This window comes from Gorilla gorilla, chromosome 3 (assembly GCF_029281585.2).
Source record: "Gorilla gorilla gorilla isolate KB3781 chromosome 3, NHGRI_mGorGor1-v2.1_pri, whole genome shotgun sequence".
Taxonomy (NCBI): Eukaryota; Metazoa; Chordata; class Mammalia; order Primates; family Hominidae; genus Gorilla; species Gorilla gorilla.
In genome coordinates, this window is record NC_073227.2 from 194,616,631 (window position 1) to 194,638,126 (window position 21,496).

A 21,496-nucleotide genomic window follows, 5' to 3' on the forward strand; every position below is an offset into this window, starting at 1 on the left:
CTGATTGGCTTGGCTGCAGCTTTACCAATTTTATTGATCTTCTTAAAGAAGTAGCATTGTGTTTCATTAATTTTTCATTGACTTTATATATTTTATTAATATCTACTCTGATTTTTTCATAAGTTATCTTCTACTTTGGTTTTAATTTGTTCTTTGGCTTCTAGTTTCTTTTCTATTTTCTTATTCCCTTTTTTAAAGATATTTTAAATGTAACTTTATTTTGATAAAGGAATGGGAATGACTGTAACAAACAAGATTTCACCACTGAATATTGTGATGTGACTGTAGCAGTCATTTTTTTTGGAGTGGGGGATGGAGTCTCGCTCTGTCGCCAGGCTGGAGTGCTGTGGTGTGATCTCCACTCACTGCAACCTCCGACTCCCTGGTTCAAGCGATTCTCCTGCCTCAGCCTCTTGAGTAGCTGGGATTACAGGCCCGCACCACCACCCCCGGCTAATTTTTGTATTTTTAGTAGAGACGGAGTTTCACTATGTTGACCAGGATCGTCTCAATCTTCTGACCTCGTGATCAGCCTGCCTCAGCCTCCCAAAGTGCTGGGATTACAGGCGTAAGCCATTGCACCCGGCCGAATGTAGCAGTCTTATATTTGAAACTCTAGGAATCAACTGCATTCCAAAACAGCTAAATATGCAGGTCCGAACAATGAAGGTATTTTTTAAACTGCCACATTCACTCCGAAGCCCACTCATCTTCAGCATCCCACAGATGAAGCACATGTTCCGCTTAGCTAGATAACAATCAGGTGGCACGCATGCTGCACTGCTGACATCACAGGACAACTGCCTATAAAACTAAGACTTCTGACACTGGGCTCCAGCTTCATTCTCACAGGTCATTATCCTAATCCGGGAGAGCAGTTGTCTGAGCAGCCTCTAAGTCGTGCTCATACTGTGCTGCCAAAGCTGGGTCCATGACAACCTCCGGTGGGGAGAGAGCAGACATGGCAACAAATTGCAAGTTAGGGTCTCCAATGGGCTACCTAGCAAGCCAGCGGAAGGGCTTTTCAAAGTTGTAGTTACTTTTGGCAGAAATGTCGTAGTACTGAAGATTGTTCTCTTGGTGGAAGACAACGGATTTTGCCTTCCCTTTCCTGTTCTTAATATCCACTTTGTTGCCACACAACACGATGGAGATGTTTTCACACGCTCTCACCTGATCTCTATGCCAGATAGGCACATGTAAGTAACTCTTGATGTTACATCAAACATTATAATGGCACACTGGGCTTGGATATAATAGCCATCACTCAGTCCACCGAATTTCTCCCGGCTGGCTGTGTCCCATACATTGAACTTAATAGGTCCTCTGTTGGTGTGGAACACTAGGGGATGAACCTCAACACCTAAGGTGGCTATACACTTCTCAAATTCACCAGTCAAATGACATTTCACGAAGGTCGTTTTCCCAGTACCACCATCACCAACCAATACAAGTTTAAACTGGACCTGGGGTTCTCCCTGTCCAGTCATCCCGGCGTTCTTTCCAGAAGCATCTCCGCACCCTTCCACCTGAGCTCTTATTCCTTTTTTTTTTTTTTTAAATGGGGTCTCACTGTGTCACCCAGGCTGAAGTGCAGTAGTGTGATATGGCTCACTGCTGCCTTGAACTCCTGGGCTCAAGCAATCTTCCTGCCTTAGCTTCCCAAGTAGCTGATACAATAGGCACGTGCCACCATGCCTGGCTAAGTTTTTTTTTTTTTTCTTTGTAGAGACAGGATCTCTCTCCATTGCCCACACTGGTCTCAAACTCCTGGCCTCAAGCAATCATCCAACCTCAGCCTTCTGAGTACCGGGATTACAAGTGCGAGCCACTGTGCCCAGCTCCTGTTTCTACTTTCTTAAGGTACAAGTCGAGGTCATTGATTTGAGACCTTTCCACTGTTCTAATATGGATGTTCAGTGTTATGGATTTACCTCCAAATATTGTTTTAACTGCATCTCACAAAATTTAGAATGTGTGTTTTCTCTTTCATTCAGTCCCACATAATTAGAAATTTTCTATTTTGTTTCTTTTACTCATGGATCATTTAAAAGAACATTGTTTAGTTTCAATATACTTGAGGATTTTCTAGATTTTTTTCTGTTTTTGATTTATAATCTAATTTATTGTGCTCATAGTACATACATTGCATGGTTTGAATCCTTTTAAATTTATGGAGGCATATTTTGTGACCCAGAAAATGGTATGTTTTGGAAAATGTTTCATGTGCACTTGGGAAGAATATATATTACAGTTTAGTATTGTGGGATGGATTATTCTATAAATATCAATTAAAGTTGATTGATGGTGTTCAACTCATATTCTTACTGATTTTCTGTTTACTGGTTTTATTAACAACTGAACAGGGATTTTTGAAATATCTGACTATAATTCTGAATTTCCCTCTTTTTTGTTGTACTTTGATCAGCTTTTGTTTCATGTGTTTTGATGCTCTGCCTCTTTATCATATGAAATGACCTTTTCATTCTCAATAATAATCTATGTTCTGAAATCTATTTTATCCTATTTTAATATAGCCATTTCATCTTTCTTTTCATGGGATTAGCGTGGTATATCTTTTTCCATTCATTTACTTTTAGTTAATTTGTGTTTTATATTAAAACTTTTTTTTCTTCTGTAGCAGCATATAGAGTTGGGTCTTGCCTTTTATTTCTTAAATTCAATCTGAGAATCTCTGCCTTTCACTGTGGTGTTTAGACCATTTACATTTAATGTGATATTTGATATGATGAGTCTAAATTTACTCTCTTGCTATTTTTTTCTCTCTATTCTTTGTCTATTATCTTTTTCTCTTTTTTTTATTTTCTATTTCTTATCTTTTCCCATTTTTAAATAATTGACTACTTTATACTTCCAGTTTATATTCATTGTTGGCTTATTAGTTATAATGCTTAGCTGTGTAATTTTAGTGAAAGCTTTGGTGTTTATAGAAAATATCTTTAACTTATTACACTCTACCTTCTGGTAATATACTGCTTCATATTTTTATAAAAATATTACCACAGTATACTTCCATTTTCTCCTCCAAGCCTTTGCACCACTGTTGTCATACATTTTATTTCTACATATGTCATAAACCCCCCAAAATATTATTATTTTTGCTTCATATAGTCACGTATCTTTTAAAGATACTTAATTAGTAATAAAAATCATTTTAAAAACATGTAGTTACCATTTTTGGTGCTTTTAATTTGAGCACAGATTATTATTTCCATCTGTTATTTTTCTTCTGGCTGAAGGACTTTTTATGTCATTTCTTGTATTTAAGCTCTGTTAGTGATGAATTATTTCAATTTTTGTATGCTTCAAAGAGTAGTTTGTTTTTGAAAAATATTTTTGCTATGTAAAAGATGGCACATGTATACATATGTAACTAACCTGCACATTGTGCACATGTACCCTAAAACTTAAAGTATAATAATAATAAAATAAAATAAAATAATCATTTGATTTTTTTTCAGTACTTTATATTTCTCTACTGTCATCTGCATTACATTGTTTCTGATGAAAATCTAATGCCATCCTAATGTTTGTCCCTCCCTACCACACTCAGGACAACTGATGTTCCTTTGTATGTAATGTTTTTTTCCTTATGGCTACTTTTAAGATGTTTTTCTCTCTATCATCATAATTTTAAGCAGTTTGATCATGTTGTGACTTGGTTTCTTTTTATTTATTTATTTTTGTGTGTGTGTGCTTACAGTTCATTGAGCATCTCGGATCTGTGGACTTTTGTACTTCATTAAATTGAAAATATTTTGGCCATTATCTTTTCAAATATTACCTTGACCTTTTTTTTCTTTAAGAACTCCGATTACATGCATATTAGACAAGTCGAATTTGTCACTTAGCTCACTGATGACTCTGTTAAATCTTTTTTAGACATTGTGTTTTATTTGGGATAATTTCCATTGTCTTCAAATTAACTAATATTTTCTTCTGGAATGAATAATCTGCCATTAATCTCAGAGTGTATTTTTCTTCTTGAACATTCTAATGTTTTATTTCTAGATGTTTAGATTTGTGTTATGTTTTTATTTTTCATAATTCTGCTTAACATGTTCAATTTTACTTCTTCTTGTTTGAACATATGAAATATAGTTATAATAATTGTATAAACATCCATTTTCATTAATTCTATAATTTCTGTGTCAATTTTGATTGCTTATTTTTCTTATTATTGTTCATATTTTCCTGCTTTTTTGCATGTCTAATAATTTTTAATTAAATGCCAGTCATTGTGAATTTTGCCTTGTGTTCTGGGTATTCTTGTATTTCAACAAATCTTCTCAAATTTTGTTGTTTGAAGCACTTAAGTTACTTGGAAACAGTTTGATTTTAGCAGGTCTTTTTTTTGAATTGGGATCAAAGTAGAATTGAGTCTAAGGGCTAATATTTCCCTAGTACTATATTGATACAAAACCCTTCTATGTATTTTATACAATGCTTTTGGAATGATGAGGTTTTAGACTTTGTTGATGAGAATAGGAGCTATTCTTCTGCCTGAACTCTCAGTGTTGTTCCCCATTATCCTTTTGGGTGGTTATTTTCCTGGTCTCAGTTATTTTTCACACACACGTAAGCTGGTTAGTACTTAGTTGAAGACTTGATGTGGACACTGCAGATCTCTGAAGCCCTCTCCTCTCTGTATCTCTGCTCTACAGAGTCTACTTGCTGTGGTATCCATAGGCTCCCAGCAACATCTTCTCTACTCAGGGTGACTACTGGACTCTGCCTATGTTTTTCTTTCTTGTGTCATGGCCTGGAAACTCTTTTTAGATAATAGCTAGGCAATCATAGGACTCACTTTGTTCATTATTCCCATTTCTCAGAGATCAATGTTTTTTGTAGCATGAATTGTAATGTTTTGAAAGTTATTGTTTGATAAATTTTGTTGATTTAGTTGTTTCAGGAGTATAACCAGTATATATGGTCCTTGTTACTTTGTCTTGGCAAGAAACATAAATTTCTGAGTATCTATTTTTTTACACAAGGTTGTAGACCTAACCCTTGCTGCATGTATTAAAATCATGTGGTGAGCTTTTAAATAAGAACTTGTCTCTGAGATTCTGATTTAATTGGTCTGGAATGATGTTTGTGTGAAGTGTTTAAGTGTTATACCCCTTATACCACTATTGTAGTTGCTTTAGTTCTCTGTTGCTTTTTAATTGCCACAGATAACACTATTAAAAGTGTCGCTTCCTTTAGCTAACTGATGACCATCAAGTCCTTTAACAGTTTGCCTGTTTATTTATTCATTTATTTTTAGAGATGGGGTCTTGCTATGTTGCTCAGGCTGAAGTGTGTTGGTATAATCATAGCTTAGCTCACTGCAGCCTGAACTTCTGGGCTCAAGTGATCCTTCTGCCTCAGCATACCAAGTAGCTTGGACTACAGGTATGTGCCATGATGCCCAGTGGTTTGCCCATATTTTGACATGTAAAATTAAGTCGTGTCATTTGATACTCTTAAAAAATAAAGGTAGCTGAATGGATGTTTATCTTACTCCATCAGGAAGATTTTGGTGCTGGATACAATGCAGTTGATGAGTAGTCTCATTTTCTTCTTACTCTTAAATGACAGTTCACGACTTACACACATTTCATGGGTCATACAAGGTCACATAACAAAATTGGAATTAGTGTGCTTTAAATTGGAAAGAAAACAGATCATTTTGATTTAATATTTAAATTTTAACTAGAAATTTTGCACCCCTAAAAAAACTACAGTGCCCTACATTTTCAAACTTTATTAATTGAATCTTAACTTCAGGTTCTTTCTAACAGATACAACAATCATTATAACTTGGTGCTGAAAATCTATCTGCCTAATACCCAACTTCATTCCAAAAGGTATAATACATTTTCCTAGAAGATTTCTACAATTACCCAATCTAGTTGTCTGTTTAGGTTGTTAACTTTGTTATGCTGGTGAATTATATATGAGCTTTAGAAATGACCATCTTTAAGAAATTATTTTTTTTAAATTTTATTATTATTATACTTTAAGTTTTAGGGTACATGTGCACAACATGCAGGTTTGTTACATATGTATACATGTGCCATGTTGGTGTGCTGCACCCATTAACTCGTCATTTAGCATTAGGTATATCTCCTAATGCTATCCCTCCCCCCTACCCCACCCCACAACAGGCCCTGGTGTGTGATGTTCCCCTTCCTGTATCCATGTGTTCTCATTGTTCAATTCCTACCTATGAGTCAGAACCTGCAGTGTTTGGTATTTTGTCCTTGTGATAGTTTGCTGAGAATGATAGTTTCCAATTTCATCCATGTCCCTACAAAGGACATGAACTCATCATTTTGTATGGCTGCATAGTATTCCATAGTGTATATGTGCCACATTTTCTTAATCCAGTCTATCATTGTTGGACATTTGGGTTGGTTCCAAGTCTTTGCTATTGTGAATAATGCCGCTATAAACATATGTGTGCATGTGTCTTTATAGCAGCATGATTTATAATCCTTTGGGTATATACCCAGTAATGGGATGGCTGGGTCAAATGGTATTTCTAGTTCTAGATCCCTGAGGAATCGCCACACTGATTTCCACAATGGTTGAACTAGTTTACATTCCCACCAACAGTGTAAAACTGTTCCTATTTCTCCACATCCTCTCCAGCACTTGTTGTTTCCTGAATTTTTAATGATTGCCATTCTAACTGGTATGAGATGGTATCTCATTGTGGTTTTGATTTGCATTTCTCTGATGGCCAGTGATGATGAGCATTTTTTCGTGTGTTTTTTGGCTGCATAAATTACTTCTTTTGAGAAGTGTCTGTTCGTATCCTTTGCCCACTTTTTGATGGGGTTGTTTGTTTTTTTCTTGTAAATTTGTTTGAGTTCATTGCAGATTCTGGATATTAGCCCTTTGTCAGATGAGTAGGTTGCAAAAATTTTCTCCCATTCTGTAGGTTGCCTGTTCACTCTGATGGTAGTTTCTTTTGCTGTGCAGAAGCTCTTTAGTTTAATTAGATCCCATTTGTCAATTTTGGCTTTTGTTGCCATTGCTTTTGGTGTTTTAGACATGAAGTCCTCGCCCATGCCTATGTCCTGAATGGTATTGCCTAGGTTTTCTTCTAGGGTTTTTATGGTTTTAGGTCTAACATTTAAGTCTTTAATTCATCTTGAATTAATTTTTGTATAAGTTGTAAGGAAGGGATCCAGTTTCAGCTTTCTGCATATGGCTACCCAGTTTTCCCAGCACCATTGTTAAATAGGGAATCCTTTCCCCATTTCTTGTTTTTCTCAGGTTTGTCAAAGATCAGATAGTTGTAGATATGCAGCATTATTTCTGAGGGCTCTGTTCTGTTCCATTGATCTATATCTCTGTTTTGGTACCAGTACCATGCTGTTTTGGTTACTGTAGCCTTGTAGTATAGTTTGAAGTGAGGTAGCGTGATGCCTCCAGCTTTGTTCTTTTGGCTTAGGATTGACTTGGTGATGCAGGCTCTTTTTTGGTTCCATATGAACTTTAAAGTAGTTTTTTCCAATTTTGTGAAGAAAGTCATTGGTAGCTTGATGAGGATGTCATTGAATCTATAAATTACCTTGGGCAGTATGGCCATTTTCACGATATTGATTCTTCCTACCCATGAGCATGGAATGTTCTTCCATTTGTTTGTATCCTCTTTTATTTCATTGAGCAGTGGTTTGTAGTTCTCCTTGAAGAGGTCCTTTACATCCCTTGTAAGTTGGATTCCAAGGTATTTTATTCTCTTTGAAGCAATTGTGAATGGGAGTTCACTCATGATTTGGCTCACTTTTTGTCTGTTATTGGTGTATAAGAATGCTTTTGATTTTTGTACATTGATTTTGTATCCTGAGACTTTGCTGAAGTTGCCTATCAGCTTAAGGAGATTTTGGGCTGAGACAATGGGGTTTTCTAGATATACAATCATGTCATCTGCAAACAGGGACAATTTGACTTCCTATTTTCCTAATTGAATACCGTTTATTTCCTTCTCCTGCCTGATTGCCCTGGCCAGAACTTCCAACACTATGTTGAATAGGAGTGGTAAGAGAGGGCATCCCTGTCTTGTGCCCGTTTTCAAAGGGAATGCTTCCAGTTTTTGTCCATTCATTATGATATTGGCTGTGGGTTTGTCATAGATAGCTCTTATTATTTTGAGATACGTCCCATCAATACCTAATTTATTGAGAGTTTTTAGCATGAAGAGTTGTTGAATTTTGTCAAAGGCCTTTTCTGCATCTATTGAGATAATCATGTGGTTTTTGTCTTTGGTTCTGTTTATATGCTGGATTACATTTATTGATTTGCATATGTTGAACCAGCCTTGCATCCCAGGGATGAAGCCCACTTGATCATGGTGGATAAGCTTTTTGATGTGCTGCTGCATTCTGTTTGCCAGTATTTTATTGAGGATTTTTGCATCAATGTTCATCAAGGATATTGGCCTAAAATTCTCTTTTTTGGTTGTGTCTCTGCCAGGCTTTGGTATCAGGATGATGCTGGCCTCATAAAATGAATTAGGGAGGATTCCCTCTTTTTCTATTGATTGGAATAGTTTCAGAAGGAATGGTACCAGCTCTTCTTTGTACCTCTGGTAGAATTTGGGTGTGAATCCATCTGGTCCTGGACTTTTTTTGGTTGGTAAGCTATTGATTATTGCCTCAATTTCAGAGCCTGTTATTGGTCTATTCAGAGATTCAACTTCTTCCTGGTTTAGTCTTGGGAGGATGTATGTGTCGAGAAATTTATCCATTTCTTCTAGATTTTCTAGTTTATTTGCGTAGAGTTGTTTATAGCATTCTCTGATGGTAGTTTGTATTTCTGTGGGATTGGTGGTGATATCCCCTTTATCATTTTTTATTGCATCTATTTGATTCTTCTCTCTTTTCTTTTTTATTAGTCTTGGTAGTGGTCTATCAATTTTGTTGATCCTTTCAAAAAACCAGCTCCTGGATTCATTAATTTTTCTAAGGGATTTTTGTGTCTCTATTTCCTTCAGTTCTGCTCTGATCTTAGTTATTTCTTGCCTTCTGCTAGCTTTTGAATGTGTTTGCTCTTGCTTTTCTAGTTCTTTTAATTGTGATGTTAGGGTGTCAATTTTAGATCTTTCCTGCTTTCTCTTGTGGGCATTTGGTGCTATAAATTTCCCTCTACACAGTGCTTTGAATGTGTCCCAGAGATTCTGGTATGTTGTGTCTTTGTTCTTGTTGGTTTCAAAGAACATCGTTATTTCTGCCTTCATTTCATTATTTACCCAGTAGTCATTAAGGAGCAGGTTGTTTAGTTTCCATGTAGTTGAGTGGTTCTGAGTGAGTTTCTTAATCCTGAGTTCTAGTTTGATTGCACTGTGGTCTGAGAGACAGTTTGTTATAATTTCTGTTCTTTTACATTTGCTGAGGAGAGCTTTACTTCCAGCTATGTGGTCAATTTTGGAGTAAGTGTGGTGTGGTGCTGAAAAGAATGTATATTCTGTTGATTTGGGGTGGAGAGTTCTGTAGATGTCTATTAGGTCCGCTTGGTGCAGAGCTGAGTTCAATTCCTGGGTATGCTTTTTTACTTTCTGTCTCGTTGATCTGTCTAATGTTGAGAGTGGGGTGTTAAAGTCTCTCATTATTATTGTGTAGGAGTCTAAGTCTCTTTGTAGGTCACTCAGGATTTGCTTTATGAATCTGGGTGCTCCTGTATTGGGTGCATATATATTTAGGATAGTTAGCTCTTGTCATTGAATTGATCCCTTTACCATTATGTAATGGCCTTCTTTGTCTCTTTTGATTTTGTTGGTTTAAAGTCTGTTTTATCAGAGACTAGGGTTGCAACCCCTGCCTTTTTTTGTTTTCCATTTGCTTGGTAGATCTTCCTCCATCCTTTTGTTTTGAGCCTATGTGTGTCTCTGCACGTGAGATGGGTTTCCTGAATACAGCACACTGATGGGTCTTGACTCTTTATCCAGTTTGCCAGTCTGTGTCTTTTAATTGGAGCAGTTAGCCCATTTACATTTCAAGTTAATATTGTTATGTGTGAATTTGATCCTGTCATTATGATGTTAGCTGGTTATTTTGCTCGTTAGTTGAGGCAGTTTCTTCCTAGCCTTGATGGTCTTTACAATTTGGCATGTTTTTGCAGTGGCTGGTACCAGTTGTTCCTTTCCATGTTTAGTGCTTCCTTCAGGAGCTCATTTAGGGCAGGCCTGGCAGTGACAAAATCTCCCAGCATTTGCTTGTCTGTAAAGTATTTTATTTCTCCTTCACTTATGAAGCTTAGTTTGGTTGGATATGAGATTCTGGGTTGGAAATTCTTTTCTTTAAGGTTGTTGAATATTGGCCCCCACTCTCTTCTGGCTTGTAGAGTTTCTGCAGAGAGATCAGCTGTTAGTCTGATGGGCTTCCGTGGATAACCCGACCTTTCTCTCTGGCTGCCCTTAACACTTTTTCCTTCATTTCAACTTTGATGAATCTGACAATTACGTGTCTTGGAGTTGCTCTTCTCGAGGAGTATCTTTGTGGAATTCTCTGTATTTCCTGTATTTGAATGTTGGCCTGCCTTGCTAGATTGGGGAAGTTCTCCTGGATAATATCCTGCAGAGTGTTTTCCACCTTGGTTCCATTCTCCCTGTCACTTTCATGTACACCAGTCAGATGTAGATTTGGTCTTTTGACATAGTCCCGTATTTCTTGGAGGCTTTTTTCGTTTCTTTTTATTCTTTTTTCTCTAAACTTCTCTTCTCGCTTCATTTCATTCATTTCATCTTCCATCACTGATACCCTTTCTTCTAGTTGATCACATTGGCTATTGAGGCCTCTGCATTCATCACATAGCTCTCTTGCCTTGGTTTTCAGCTCCATCAGGTCCTTTAAGGACGTCTCTGCATTGGTTATTCTGGTTATTTATTCATCTAATTTTTTTTTCAAAGCTTTTGACTTCTTTGCGATTGGTTCGAATTTCCTCCTGTAGCTCGGATTAACCTGATCGTTTGAAGCCTTCTTCTCTCAACTCGTCAAAGTCATTCTCCGTCCAGCTTTGTTCCATTGCTGGTGAGGAGCTGCGTTGCTTTGGAGGAGGAGAGGTGCTCTGATTTTTAGAGTTTCCAGTTTTTCTGCTCTGTTTTTTTCCCATCTTTGTGGTTTTATCTACCTTTAGTCGTTGATGATGGTGACGTACAGATGGGTTTTTGGTGTTGATGTCCCTTCTGTTTGTTAGTTTTCCTTTTAACAGACAGGACCCTCAGCTGCAGGTCTGTTGGAGTTTGCTAGAGGTCCACTTCAGACCCTGTTTGCCTGGGTATTAGCAGCGATGGCTGCAGAACAGCGGATATTGGTGAACCGCAGATGCTGCTGCCTGATTGTTCCTCTGGAAGTTTTGTCTCAGAGGAGTACCTGGCCGTGTGAGGTGTCAGTCCGCCCCTACTTGGGGGTGCCTCCTAGTTAGGCTCCTTGGGGGTCAGGGACCCACTTGAGGAGGCAGTCTGCCCATTCGCAGATCTCAAGGTGCATGCTGGGAGAACCACTACTCTCTTCAAAGCTCTGTTGGAAATGCAGAAATCACCTGTCTTCTGCATCGCTCACGCTGGGAGCTGTATACTGGAGGTGTTCCTATTTGGCCATCTTGGCTCCTCCCTCAAGAAATTCTTGTTTACTGAATTATACATGTAGGTTACAAACAATTGTACTTTATGGTTAGTGCTGGGTATGGTGTTGAGCATTTGAGACATCGCTTACCCTGAGTTTTCAAGACCTAGCTAGGCTGAATCCTTATCTATATTTCATTTTACCCATAACATATTATAGTGAAATAAACAACAAAAGCAAGTGAAAATAAACAGCAGCAGCAGCAATGATGAGGAAATGGAGTCATCACAAGGCCTAAATGTAGCAGGATATCAGAGAGAAAGTCTCTATCCTATAAGTTTGCTTTAGTGATGGCATGGGACTTACATATAAAATGTAAAATAAAAACTGCTAACATAGAAAAATCCCACTCCTAAAATCTGGTCATCCTCCCTGATTTTTATATTTCCATTTATAGCATTATTATTTTTATAGTCACCTGACTAGAGTCAAAGCTTTGGAGTAATCTTTTTCTTCTCTTTCTGTACACTTTTAATCAATCACCTATTACAGCTGCCTGTTATCAAGCATCTAGCATCTGCCAGAAGTCTTATGTCATCTATGTCTCATAATGTACTGCCAGGTAAGTACTATTATTCCCATTTGCCAGATGAGAAAACAAAAGCTCAAATAAGTGAAATGGGTGATTCTGTGTCACTCAGTTTGTAAGCAAAAGAGTTGTAATTGAAGGCCAGGTTTATTTGTATCCCAAGCCCATTTCTTTCTGTTTTATAAAGTTATATCCCTCAGTAGATGCTGACATTCTCTATGAAGTTTGTCTCTTGAAGAAACAGTATTATTATTTTTTAAGTCTCAGGAAGATAAAACATATTAATCATAATTCTTGGCTCATGACACATTCATCTGTGGTTCATTCATGGTCATCTTTTATTTGTTTGGTTTTCTATTTTGATACCATTGTCACAATAATAATACTTCAGGAATAATAATAACAAATGGAATAAATAATAAAAGACTATAAATAGCCAAGCTAATCTTGAGAAAGAACAAAGCTGGAGGCATCCTGTTAACCTGCTTTCAAAATATGTTACAAAGTTACAGTAATCAAAACACTATGGCACTGCATAAAGAGAGGCATATCAACCAGAGGAACAGAATACAGAACCAAAAGGACACTTATGCATATACAGTCAACTGATCATTGGCAACAGTACTAAAGATACACAAAGGAAAGAGGATAATCTCTTCCACACACAAAAGGATGATATTGGATGCTTATCTTTTTTTTTTTTTTTGTGAGATGGAGTCTCACTCTGTCACCCAGGCTGGAGTGCAGTGGCACAATCTCAGCTCACTGCAACCTCTGCCTCCTGGGTTCAAGCGATTCTCCTGCCTCAGCCTCCCGAGTAGCTGGGACTACAGGTGTGTGCCACCACGCCAGGCTAATTTTTTGTATTTTTAGTAGAGATGGGGTTTCACTATGTTAGCCAGGATGGTCTCAATCTCCTGACCTGATGATCTGCCCTCCTTGGCCTCACCATACATCCTAATCAACTCAAAATGGAAAAAAGAATTAAAATTAAGACCTGAAACTATAAAAATCCTAGAAGAAAATTTAAGGGATAACTTCATGACATTGGTCTTGGCAATGATTTCATGGATATGACACAGGCAACAAAACCAAAAAACAAGTGACACTACATCAAACCAAAAAGCTTCTGTACAGCAAAGGAAACCATAGAGGAAAAGACAACCAATGGAATGAGAGAAAATATTTCTTTGAGTCTCTTATATATTTTATTTCCCTTAATAGATGGCGAGCTTCTCGGAGATAGGGATTATTTTAAATTTACGTGTGTATTTCTCATCAACATAATCATTTACTCTGGTTTGCGCTTAATTGTGGGAAGGATGGATGTCCACTAACCCTGGGTGTTCTTCAGCACCAATCAATTACTTTTATTTTTCCTTCTCTAAGATTTTCTTCTTTTGTTTTCATGACTCACTGTTTCTCCCTACCTGTGCATGGAATATACTGATGGTGGTGGTGGTAGTAGGGGTAGGAGGAGCAGAGATGAAAGAAGGAAGGACGGGAACTTTTCAATGCATAAGGCTATAGTTCCCAGTGGATATACGAGAAAGTGATATAAACACATTGATGGGGAGAAGATGTCAATATCTCTGCTTGTTATTTCAAGGGTAAGAAGTGACTGAGATGTAAATAAGATCAACGAAAAGGAGGTAGGTAGAGACTCCCATTTCATATCACTTCTTATGTGCTATTTATGGTGCATCCTAGATGAGCAGCTATTCTTACTATATCACATAATATCTTGCCCTTGAATTGAGGATTGGAATGTAGTTCACATTATCTCCATTTTAAAGATGAGGAAAATTATATTGACAAATATGTCTGAAAACTGGAGAATCCATGAAGAGAGCTCTCCCCTGTTTGTTGTGGCACTGTGCTAACCACATACTTTCACAAACAAACACATTTCCCGAGGCTCTTTAATGTTTATTTTGTATGTTCTCTTCCTTCTTTCATGGCTTCAAAGGTTGCTGCTGCTCTTTTGGAGCTCTTTGATTTCTGAGATCCTGTTTGGGTCCGGGTTCTCCTCTTGCCAGACTCAGTATTTGGAGCATTAAAGCAGTGTCAGACGAATGACACCTTATTGAATCATGTGAATTCTAGTTTTTTAGATCCATTTTAATTAAGTTGCTCAGAAAAAGTAGCTCTTTCTGACATTTATTTCAGAGAAAATGCCACTAATGAAAACACTGTAGATTCATAGCTCAACCTGCTCTCCAATAATTTGTGTATAGTGTGACCTACCACATGCTGCTTTTGCAGATTTACACCTTGCATACTGAAGCCCTTAGGAAAGAGGGAGGGAACAAGGGTGGGGGAAAGAGTGGGAGCAGAGTGTGAGAGCAAGAGAGAGAGCGAGAGTGAGCCAGCGAGTGAGAGAGAGAGACTCTATTTTTAGCTCGACTTCTAAGTCAAGCTTAGGAGGGCAGAGAGAAAACAATCACAAATGTTCATGACATTGTTGTCTAAGTGATGAGGTATGTCATGTTACTTATTAAGTTGCTCAGAGTTTTAGTGACATTCTTCTTAAAATATAACATACAGGTTGAATGCACTTAAGAAAAATTCCAGAGAAAAGTTATTTCCAATGGTTTTTTTTTTTTTTTTTTGGCAGTGGTGGTGAGGGATGTATGTTATTGATCTTATAATAGAAATAATGACTTCAACCAGGTTTTCTGAGAAAATTAATGACTGCCGAAGGTTAATGGTCTTCAATCTCCCAGTCAGCCATTAATCCCCAGGAAATGCCCTGGGCCTTGATCATTATTGTGTAAATAATACAAAAGTGGGTATAGTTCTCTTGTCAGATGGGAAACATAAACCACTCTTGTTCTCTCTCTTTTTGACAATAAGAATAACATATTAGGAGAAAAAACACAACAACTTTGCTCCAGTGCAAATAAATAGTCTTGTTTAAACAAAAATTATTAAACAGAATATTGAACAAACTTAAACTCTGTATGTTTGAGTAGGAAATAATGGGTGACAGGAAGCTCAGAATTCTTAGGCAGCTGTAGTTAGAGCTATGAGTGAGGTAAAATGGAGAGCCAAATATTGATTGAAGACAGTGCAATTACTGTCATATTAGAGATTTCAAATTAGAATCAGAGTTAAATAAACACATAAGTGACTCCATTAATGGCCGCAAACAAAAGATAGCGCTGGAAGTTACTTTTAAAAATAGAACCTGATAGTTTAATAAAAATATCTTAAGTAACTACATTTTCTAAAATTTCAAATAAATATTGTGATGAATAGGAATATTTTTCTTACTTTAGAATATCAAAGGATTTTTATAGTCCTTTATGTGGGTTATTTTGCATTCCAGGATTTTCAAGAAGGCAAATAGCAAAATGAAAAGCACGTGCAGGAAATCAGTATAGCAGTAGCCCTTATCTGCCAAACGGGATGCTACTGAGGTGGAGAAGCCTTCAGTAGGATTTTCTTACTTTGAATGGAAATGTGCTTGTGTAGCATTATAACGTGTCTCAGATTCAGCTGAAGGTCTTTACATTAAGTAGGTTCTCAGTAAACATTTGCAACGTAAGTACGTGCCCTCTTGCCCTGAGAGTTCCTTGTATGTTTGGGAGATTAACTTTTTATCTCGGATACGTGTTGCAAGTGTTTTCTCCTAAATTGGCATTTACCCTTTACCTTATTATTATTATTTTTTACATGTAAAAGCTTATTTTTCTCCAAACTCTTTTTTTCCTCCCCTGGATTTTGAGTTTTATTTGGAAAGGCTTTACTCACACCCAGATTATAAAGGGATTCACTGATATTTTATTCTAGAACTTGTAGGACTTAATTTCTTTTATATTTAAATTTTTATATTAAGAAATTCCCCCTTTTATCTTTAGTTGACACATAATGTGTGCATTTCTGGGATACAGAGTGGTATTTCAATACGTGTACATAATTCATTTTTTCATTTTTTGGGTTTCTGATTCACACAGGGTTTATCCTGGTGTTTGGTGTGAGGTGTGGGCTGCAATTGTGTCTTCTTCCAAATGAATCTCCAGTTGTCACAATACTGTTTATTAAAAAGTCCATCCTGTTCTCACAGATGTGAGACACTATTTCAATTAATTATATTTTACATTTTTATATGTAGCTGGATTTACCTTTAAACTTTCTATTCTGTTTTAATTGTCTAGTTGTTTACTCATATTCAATGTTTTGATGTAGAGAAGACCAAATCACTTCCCTCTTGGCTCCTCTTTATAAGGAACTTATCAGTTAATTTTGTATATTTTTCTATATGAATTTTAGAGCCAACTTGTCTAGCTTTAGAAAAAATCTCGTTTATATATATTTTTGGAGAATTACATTACATACATATGAACTAGAAGGATACTTGATATCTTTTTTTTGTTGTGTCATCCAAATGAACATCAAGTATGGTCTTTCCATTTGTTCAGCTCTGCTTTTGTCTTTCAGGAATGTTTGAAATATTCCTCATATAGATTTTTTACGTTACTGTTTGATATGCTTTTATTTTTATTTTTGTTGATAGTTTAAACTTCTTTTTCTGTCATTATATCTTCTGAATGGCTATTACTTATATAGAAATAATATCATTGATTTGGTGTTCTAAGTAAAGTCTCATACAATATGCAAATAAAGATAATTTAACTTTCTCGATTCTTTTCTTTCTAATTCATTTCTCTTGTTTCATTGCATTAGCTAATAAGTTTAATTCTGTGTTGAATAGGAAAGGCAGAATAGCAGACATCCTTGCATCATTCTCAATTTTTACTGGAAATGCCTGTAGTGTTTACCTAGTAAGTAATATGCCAGATTTAGAGTTGCAGAAAATATATTTTTATCAATTTAAAGAAAAATCCTTGGTTTTCTGTTTTACAAAGTATTTTATCAGAAATGGGCTTTTGGATTTTATTAAAGTGCTTTTTCAGTGTTTATGACAATAGTCAAATAATTCTTTCTTTAGATCTTTTAAAATTGTGCTTATACTAAAGGATTTTCTATTATCAAACCACTCTAGCATTCATGTAATAAACTCTACTTAATTATGATATGCTAATTTTGTAATGTGCTGTTGGATTCTGTTTCCTAATCTTTGGTTTATGATTTTATTTATTTATTAAAATTTTATTTATTTGCTTTTAAAATTTTGTTTTTAAAATTGATAAATAATAATTGTACATGTTTCTGGGGTACATAATGGTGTTTCAATATATATAATATAGAGTGAATCAGATCAGGATAATTAGCACATCTGTCATCTCAAACGTTTATCATTTCTATTGGGAACTTTCAATATCCTCCTTCTAGCTATTTGAAACTATATAATATACTAGTGTTAACTATAGTCATTCTACACTGCCATAGAACACCAAAATTTATTCCTCCCATCTAGCTATAATTTTGTAACCTTTAATAAATCTCTTTTCACCCTTCCCTTTTCCCTAGCCTCCCAGCCTCTAGTCTCCTCTGTTCCATTTTACTTCTATGAAATCATCTTCTTTTAGCTTCCACGTAGGAGTGAGAGCATGTGGTTAACTTTCTGTTCCTGGCTTATTTCACTTAACATAATGTCCTCCAGTTCCATCCATGTTGTCACAAATGCCAGGATTTCATTCTTTTTTATGCCTGAGTTGTATTCCACTGGGCATATGTGCCATGTTTTCTTTATTCATTCATTTGTTGTTGGACACCTAGGTTGATTCTATATCTTGGCTATTGTGAATGGTGCTGCAGTAAACTTTCCTCAATATTTTGAAGTGAGATTGTCTATTTTTTTTACTGCCATTTTATTAGGTTTATGTATCAATGCTAAATTTTCTTTGTAATAAAAGTTTTTACAGAAGTTAAAAAAAATTTTGGAAATGTCTTCTTTTTCTATGCTTGGAAAAATTTAAGTGGCATTCCATTATCTAATCTTTGAAACTTTGGCTAAATACCCCCTTAAAATCATCTGCACATAGTAAAATTTGAGGGTTAGTTCTCCTTTTCTCCTGTGAAAATTGATACAAGTTTTTTTTGCTTGGTTTTGCTTTAAGAAATTTGTGTTGGGGTGTGCGGTAGGAGAATAAAGGCCCCCCCAGATACCCATGCCCTAGTCCTCAGAACCTGTATGTTAAGTTACATGGCAAAGGGGACTTTGCAGATGTGACTAAGGGTAGGGACCTTGAGATGAGGAGATTATTCTGAACTATCTAATCATATGAGTGCTTAAAAGTAGGCAGCTTTTCCCTTCTGGGTGAGAGGGATGCAACGTGAGAGGGAATTGAACTGCACCCATTGTTGTTGGCTTTGGAAGTGGAGGAAGGGCCACCAGCCAAGGAATAGGAATGGACTTCAGAGGCTGACATGACTCTCAGCTGACACTCAAGAAGAAAACAGGGACAGCCATAAGGAAATGAATTCTGCCAACAACACAGATGAGCAGGGAATATTCTCCTCCAGAACTTCCAGAAAGGAAAGCAGTTTGCGGACACCTTGATTTTAGTTTAGTCAGGTGCATATTAAATGTCTAACCTATAGAATGGAAAAATAATGCATTTGTGGTGTTTTAAGACATTACATTTATGGTAACTTTGTATGGCAGCAATAGAAAACTAATTATTATCTGGAAAGATGGGGTCAATTTTGAAAAATGTACTTTCCTATGAAACTCTCTTTGTGGGATTTTCAATTTATTTTCATAGAATTATGCAATATAGATTCATAATTTTCTTTTCTTTTCCATTTTTTTTTTTGAGAGAGGGTCTCGCTCTGTCACCCAGGCTGGAGTGCAGTGGTGATCTTGGCTCACTGCATCCTCTGCCTCCTAGGTTCAATTGATTCTTGTGCCTCAGCCTCCCCAGTAGCTGGAACTACAGGTGTGCAATGCGCCTGGCTAATTTTTGTATTTTTAGTAGGGACAAGTTTTTGCCATGTTGGCCAGGCTGGTCTCAAACTTCTGACCTCGAGCAAACCTCCTGCCTTGGCCTCCCAAAATACTGGAATTACAGGTGTGAGCCACTGCACCTGGCCTGGACTCATGATTTTCAAAGTTTCATCTCTTCAAGTGGTTATTTCTCCTTTGTCATTTATGATTTTGTCTATCTATACTTTCTTTTCCTCAGTTAAGTTAGCTAATTTTTTGGTTATGGCTATCTTTAGGTCATCTGAAACAGCAGGCTGGGGTGATCTTTATCTGATCTTTGCCATTAGACCGGCCCCATTGTCTCAGTGATGTTCTTGAGAGGTTTGGGCCAGTCTTATATTCAGCTAAATCTTATAGTTCTCTTGAATTAACCTGTCTTGTAGGACTGCTAAACTTGGCAAGGAAAAACCAGCTCTCACTGATATACTGATTTTTTTCCTAATCTGTCTCACCCATAGAATCTATCCACATGTGATTTGTATGGTAAGGTATTATCACCTACAGTTAATCAAATAATGTACCATGGCATAGGAATCACCAACTTTTCAGCCTGCAATATCTGTTTCCTTTGTGATCACCATCTGCTCACTAAATTAATATCTCATATTTTAAATTTTGTTAAGGTAGCCCCATTTCTAGGTACCAAACTCTGTGTTTGTGGAGTATGTAATCTGCTAACAAAATAATAAAATGACAGTGACTTTAAAAAGGTAAAAGTATATTTGTCTCTCATAATAATCCAGGCATAAACAAACTGGGGTTATGATATGACAGCTCTGTTATCTTCTGTTGCTCTATCACAGTCCCTGGGGGTTGCTCTGGTTTGTGTGGTAGCAGATGGCCTGATACTGTCATACTCCAGGCCTTAAGGCTGCACACATCCCTTCTGCTTGCAGCCAGCATGGCAGAACTTAGGCACATCCTACATCTCTGCGTTCCTACCTGTAATGGAGCCTGGAAAAAGTAGTATTTATTCTCAGTACCCATTTGTTCAGATAAAACTCAGAGATAACCTTATAATGGAGGAGGGGAAGAATGAACAGTGCGGCCAACTGTTGGTGTATGCCACATCCCTTTTCTCGTGATGCTGCCCATTTTTCCTTCTTTTAAAACTAGGTTGTTTTCTTGGATTTAAATGCTTCAAAATTTCCACTACAGTGAGAATTTTTATTGAGAAAAATTTAAGCTAGTATAATATTTCCTTTAGGTTTAGGTTTTTTCCCCTTATGAAGGATAGTCCTTTCATTGTATATTTTATACATAATAATTATTGTTTTAAAAAATTAGCCAATAGGCCAGGCGCTGTGGCTCAGGCCTGTAATCCCAGCACTTTGGGAGGCTGAGGCAGGCGGATCACGAGGTCAGGAGATCGAGACCATCCTGGCTAACACGGTGAAACCCCGTCTCTACTAAAAATACAAAAAATTAGCTGGGCATGGTGGCGGGTGCCTGTAGTCCCAGCTACTCGGGAGGCTGAGGCAGGAGAATGGCGTGAACCCAGGAGGCAGAGCTTGCAGTAAGCCAAGATCGCGCCACTGCACTCTGGCCTGGGCGAAAGAGCGAGACTCCATCTCAAAACAAACAAACAAACAAACAAACACAAATTAGCTAATAAAAGAGAAAGAAAATATCTGAAATTTCTGCACATTCAGAAAAATATCATTGTTTCAATGACTGTATTTCACATACTTTTAAAGAAACATACACAAAAACATTTCCAAAGATTTTATCTAAAGATTACCATATAGTTATCCCGTTTTCATTGAGCAAACTTCGAAAAAATGCAATTTTCTCTTTTTATCTTTTCTCTTGCCAACTGAATAACAGTTTTAATGTTTAATTGAATAAATACACATTGGCCTAGGTGGTCGGATCATTTGAGGTCAATAGTTCAACACCAGCCTGGCCAACATGATGAAACCCTGTCTCTACTAAAAATACATAAATTAGCTGGGCATGGTGGTGAATGCCTGTAATCCCAGCTACTTGGGAGGCTGAGAAAGGAGAATTGCTTGAATCCAGGATGTGGAGCTTGCAGTGAGAGATCCTGCCACTGCACTCTAGCCTGGGCAACAGAGTGAGACTCCATTTAAAAAAAAAAAATATATATATATACGCACACACACACACACACATATATATATTATATATATATATATACACATCATCTGTATATACATTTAAACATTTTGGTAGTAGTTGGTTTAGAGAAATGGGATCATATTATATATTTCTCTATCTCTTACCTTTGTTACTTTACAGTATATTGTGAACATTTTTTAAATCATTGATTATAGGTTAAAATTATGTAATTTCTGCATGTTATTGAATGGTGTGGTTTTACCGCAACTTATTCAAATTTTTTACCCATTAATGGACATTCACTCTTTCACCCCATTTTTTTCCCTCTGCCCTAAATACTGCGTGAACCATTCC

At 36.7% G+C, this 21,496-nt stretch overlaps 1 pseudogene; it reads right to left on the reverse strand.

The window, feature by feature from the left end:
* Positions 1–846: 846 nt before the first annotated feature.
* On the reverse strand, positions 847–1,490 carry LOC101130606 (GTP-binding nuclear protein Ran-like; annotated as a pseudogene).
* Between the last annotated feature and the right edge of the window lie 20,006 nt (positions 1,491–21,496).